The sequence below is a fragment of the Myotis lucifugus genome, unplaced genomic scaffold (assembly GCF_000147115.1).
Source record: "Myotis lucifugus unplaced genomic scaffold, Myoluc2.0 scaffold_690, whole genome shotgun sequence".
NCBI lineage: Eukaryota > Metazoa > Chordata > Mammalia > Chiroptera > Vespertilionidae > Myotis > Myotis lucifugus.
The window spans coordinates 139,571-145,585 of record NW_005871738.1 but is presented as its reverse complement, the minus strand read 5'-3'; positions in this window follow the sequence as shown (position 1 = coordinate 145,585).

The following is a 6,015-nucleotide window of genomic DNA, read 5'->3' as shown; positions in this document are numbered from 1 at the left end:
TTTTGAGAGTGACACAGGAAGGGGATTAAAAGATAAAGGCACGAAAGTATGGAGTCTTTGTCATCTAACCTCTTGGAGGAAGAAGGGTAGGGATTGTCAACCTCGGAACTCCCTCCCTTTCTTAAGACTGGACCAGTGAGCTTTGGGTCTGAGGATAATGTTCACTTCAAGTTAATCTGTTATGAGGTTCTTAAACTCCTAACAGAGTGATAAATAATGCTTGAGGTAATGCAGATTCTCAGGGGAGCCCTCCTCAAGGCCTGGGATCTGTATTCTAATAAGCTCACCACGTGGCTACTAGAATTTGAAGATTACTGCAGGGTGGTGGTTTTCAGCCCTGTCGTTCCACAAATTGATGGAGCACTCATTTACTCTGGAAGCCAGGTTTAAGGCAAGGCAGGACAGGAGGAATGCCATTCCAGTAGTCCCCCCTTATCTGTGGCTTTACTTTCCACAATTTCACTTTACGCAGTTTTAGTGACCCATGGTCATCTGTGGCCCAGAAATACAAAGGAGGAAATTCCAGAAATAAACAATTTATACTTTTTAGAAGGTGTGCTGTTCTCTGTCATCCCTCTCTGTCTCACTGTGATGTGCATCATCCCTTTGTCCAATTGCCAGCCGATTAGTCACTTAGTAGCTATCTTAGCTATCAGATCGACTATAAGGGACTTGCTGTGCTTATGTTCACGTAATCCTTACATTGCTTAGTAATGGCCCCAAAGCACAAGAGTAGTGATGCTGGCGATTCAGTATGCCAAAGAGAAGCTGTGAAGGACTTCCTTTAAGTGAAAAAGTGAAAGTGCTTGACTTAACACGTTAAGCACCATGTCAGTCACCGGTGACTGACACTACACTTTCCGTCCGGACCTTATCAGTCACTGGTGCAGCCAGCATATCGGATATCTCGGGCTAACTGGAAAGGAAGACAAAACAGGCTTGGCGCTTAACATGTTAAGGAAATAAAAAAAAGTCATGCTTAGGTTGCTAAGATCTATAGTAAGGACATGTATCTATGAAATTGTGAAGGTGGAAGAAATTCGTGCTAATTTTGCTATTGCAGCTCAAACTGCCAAAGTTACAGCCACAGTGCATGATAAGTGCTTAGTTAAGATGGAAAAGGCATTAAATTTGTGTGTGGAAGACATGAACAGAAAGCACGTTCTGATATAGATGGCAACCTGTCATGCCAGAGAGCATTGAGCCTATACAGGAAGAAACTGTATAGCAGCGGTTCTCAACCTGGGGGTCGAACGACCCTTTCACAGGGGTCGCCTAAGACCATCGGAAAACATATATATAATTACATATTGTTTTTGTGATTAATCACTATGCTTTCATTATGTTCAATTTGTAACAATGAAATTGGGGGTCACCACAACATGAGGAACTGTATTAAAGGGTCGCGGTATTAGGAAGGTTGAGAACCACTGGTGTATAGGGTTCAGCACTGTCTGGTTTCAGGCATACACTGGAGGTCTTAGGACATATCCCGCTTGGATACAGGGGGACAACTGTACTTACACTATACTTTGGGATTCAAAGAAGGGACAGAACATTATGTATTAGGGGTTAGAAAATGCTTCATAAGCCCTAGCCAATTTGGCTCAGTGGATATAGCATCAGCCGGTGGACTAAAGGGTCCTGAGTTCAATTCTGACCAAGGGCATGTATCTCAGTTACAGGCTTGATCCCCAGCCCTGGTCGGGGGTGCGTGTGGGAGGCAACCAATCAATGTGCCTCTCTTCCACTCACTAAGAATCAATGGGGAAAATATCCTTGGGCGAGGATTAACAAAAATAAAAAGGAAAATGCTTCACAGTGCTTGAGATGATCCTTGAAAGAACTCTACTGTGTGAAGGAAACAGTAAACAAAGACAGAAGTAGGGAGCAGGAGTATGGGACCAAAGGACTCTTCCGTGTGGGCCACGTTTCTGAGGAGAGGAATGGGAAAAGGTGGCAAGGCAGGCTGGAGTAGCACCCACAGCATGTGGCGAGCTGGCAGATATTTAGGGGGCAGTATTGATTAAGCCAGTGCTCATCAAGTATTGATCAGGTGTCAGACACATAAGGAAATTCAACTGTGAACAAGACAGATGCCAACTTTCCCTCATGGAGTTTTCCATTTAGTAGTGGAAATGGACCTTAAACAAATTTATCATTGTGAGTTGTGCTCTGCCTGAAGGAAAAGAACAGGGAGGCCGTGGAAGAGTGGGCAAGGGAAGTTATGTCCTTTCAGATGGGAAGGCCTTGCAGGCTGAAGGTAAACCATGCACAACGCTGGAAGGAAGTGTATTTTAGGCAGAAAGAATAACTGGCAAAACAGGCCAAAAAGAAGCAGTACAAAGTCTTTGAGGCAAGAGAAAATTGGGTGAGTTGGAAAGCACTACATGTGGCGGGCAGACACTCAGAATTTCTTTGTAGTGCAACCATAAATCATTGAAAGGTTTTTAAAGTGAGAGTGTTAGAATCTGTTATGTTTACAAGATCTGGAGAACTAATCGGAGGATGGCCACAGGGAGACCAGTCAGGAAGCCACTGAAGAGGTCCAGGTGTGAGATGATGGCTTGGCTTAGGGTGAAAAGGATCCAATTCAATATATATTTAAGATAATGCTGATAGGACTTGCTGATGGATTGCGCATAAGGGATGAATGAGGGAGATTTCTGGCTTATATACCTGACTTGGTGGAGGTGCTATTACTCCGATGAGAAAAACTGAAGGAGGTTGCACATTAAGGGGAGGCGAGTCTGAAGGTCAGTTTGGACATGTTGCTTCCAAAATGTCCAAGGGACATCCAACTGGAGGCGCCACGCAGGTAGTTGAGGAGCTCAGGGAGGTGTCAGCTCAGCAGGAAAGTCCAGACTCAAATTTACTCTGCAACCCACTCTGGTCAGGCTTCCATTCCATTTCTTCCCCATAAATACTCTTGGAAGGATCCCATAACTCACTATGACCTCCTGGTTGCCAGATCTAATGGATGATTTTCTATCTCATTTTTCTCAGCCTCCCTGCAGCGTTTGACACAGTTGGTCATACTGTCCTTGAAACACATCATGTTGCTTCTGTGACACCACTCTCTGGTTTTTCCTATCTCTGTGGCTACTTTGTCAGCTTCTCCCCTATGCAGTTTAAATCAATGGTTTCCAAATTTTAATGAAAAAAAATTAGAACTACTATGCATACATATTTTAATTTCATTTTTTTGGGGGGGGCTCTCAATATAATTTCATTTTTTAAAATTTCTATCTTTGTGTATGTTTTATAAAGTGCCTATCTGTAGAGTATACTGGAGGTGCATACCTAATTTTTCTGAAGGTGTGCATTCAAAAAAGTGCAGACCGTCTCTCTAATGAAGGATGCTTAGATAACCTCATTCAGCCCCGCACCTTTAATCTGCATAATTTTAAATCCAGGATTCCTGTCTCCCACTCGAGTTCCTACTGAGCTCCAGCCTCCTGTGGCAGCTGCAGTGTAGCAGAGTGCTCAGTGGAGTCTTGAAGGAGTTGGATGATGAGGAGCGAAAGGTGCGTGTTCCAGACCAGGCAAGAGCTTTCAAGGCAGCCCCGAAGCAAGAGGGGAGCCCAGAGCACTTGAGACCTGAAGTAATTCCTGGTGACTGGCTTGAAGATCATGAGAGGGTCAGCAGTAAAAGATTCGGATAGCACTGGTCAAATGGTGGAGCGACTGTGCTGAGAGGTTGAACTGTTCAGTGAGGACAATGGAAAGCCACCGAAGCATTTATATCTAGGGAGGAGACATGATTTGAGGTGGATTCGAGGATCACAATAATTCTTCACTGAAAGATGAGTAAAATAGGCCCCAGAGTGACCCCCAATGCCAGTGGCAGAGCCAGCACTGGGTCCTCAGGCTCCTACCTCCCCGTTTAGTGCTCTGGATGCATTTCTATCCTCATCTCAGGCAATGTCTGGGAACTTCCAGGGGGAGGAGAACTCGGTTTCTGGAATGGCCACCGTCCATGTAATGTGATCCCTAATAGCTGAGCTTTGTCCTGCCAGTAGGCTGGGCTCTTGGGGAACCAATATAAATAAGGCCTGCTTGGTCATTTGTCCTTATTGTTACTATACATTGTATCTCAACAGCCCTGAGAGTTGGTGGGAAGTGAAACTAAGAGAGGTACAGGAACTTGTTCTGTATCGTACAGCTAGGACCTGGGTAAGCTGTGATTCAGACTCTCTTCTGTTCAGTTCCCAGAGCTAAATTCTTGCCTTCATGTACATACCAAGAAACAGTGAGGACAGACCCTTTAAAACATGATTTGATACAATGAGTTCAGTGTTACAAGTAGGAACAGGTGGGCTGGCTCCGTCTTTGGAGACTGGTGAGCCTTCTGGCCACCGGCTGGGTTTCAGCATGCAGAGTTCACCAGAAAAAGAGGGACAAGATCACCCTGGTAACAGCGAGAAGGCAAACAGGGGCGCCTGGAGCTCAGGATGGAGTGGGCAGCAGGAAAAGCAATAAATACAGAGGAAGTGTGGAGCTCACACTGAACGGCCTCCTGGGCCAAGCTTGAGTCAACTTGGACTTCCCTTTTCCTCACATCCTCTGTCCAAGCCATCATCAATCCTGTTGGCTTGAATACATAACTGGAATCTGACCATTTCCCACTGCTACCACTCTTGCCCCTGGCCCATGCCCCCATTAAATCTCCCCTAGTTTGCCCTAGCCGGTTTGGCTTGGTGGATAGAGCATCGGCCTGCGGACTGAAGGGTCCCAGGTTCGATTCCAGTCAGGGGCACATGCCTGGGTTGTGGGCTCGATCCCCAGTGGGGGGTGTGCAGGAGGCAGCCAATCGATGAGTCTCTCTCATCATTGATGTTTCTATCTCTCTCCCCCTCTTCCTTCCTCTCTGAAATTAATACAAATATTAAAAAAAATCTCCCCTAGTTTGCCTGGCTGGTGTGGCTCAGTGGTTGAGCTTTGACCCATGTACCAAGAGGTTGCCAGTTTGATTCCCTGTCAGGGCACATGCCCAGGTTGCCAGCTCAATCCCCAGTAGGGGGCATGCAGGAGGCAGCTGATCGATGTTCCTATTTCTCCATCTCCCTTCCTCTCTAAAATCAATAAAAACAGCTCTAGCCAGTTTTGCTCAGTGGATAGAGCATCGGCTTGCGGACTGAAGGTTCCCGGGTTTGATTCTGGTCAAGGGCACATGCTGGGGTTTCGGGCTCGATCCCCAGTAGAGGGTGTGCAGGAGGCAGCTGATCAATGATTCTCTCATCATTGATGTTTCTAACTCTCCTCCTTTCCTCTCTGAAATCAATAAAAAATATATATTAAAAATATTTAAAATCAATAAAAACATATATTTTTTTTAAATCTCACCTAGTTTTATGCAAGAACTTCCTTCTGACCTTGATTATCTACACCTACTGTGGACAAAGCAGAGAGAGAGAGAGAGAGAAATCCTTCTAACACAGTAGTCCTCAGCCTTAGCTATATATTAAAGCCTGCTGAAGAATTCTCAAAAAATTATTATGGCCCTAGCTGGTTTGGCTCAATGGATAGAGCATCGGCTTGTGGATGGACTGAAGGGTCCCAGGTTCGATTCCAGTCAAGGACACATGCCTAAGTTTCGAGCTCGATCCCCAATAAGTGGTGTGCAGGAGGCAGCCGATCAGATTCTCTCTCATCATTGATGTTTCTATCTATCTCTCTCCCCTCTCTGAAATCAATAAAAATGTAAAAAAAAAAAAAAAAAAAAGTTCTTATGGCTCTGGCCTGTGGTCCTAAGTGGTTAGAACATTGGCCCATGCACCAAAGGCTCAAGGGCTCAATTCCAATCAAGGCTAGTACCTGGGTTGTGGCTTCGATCCTGGGCCCAGATGGAGTGCATTCAGGAGGCAACCATGTGTCTCTCTGGAATTGATGTTTCTCTCTTCCTCCTCCCTCCCTTGCACTCTCTCTAAAGTAAATAAATAAAATCAATGGAAAAATATCCTCGGGTGAGGATTAACAACAACAAAAATAGTTCTTGTGTCTGCACCTCACACA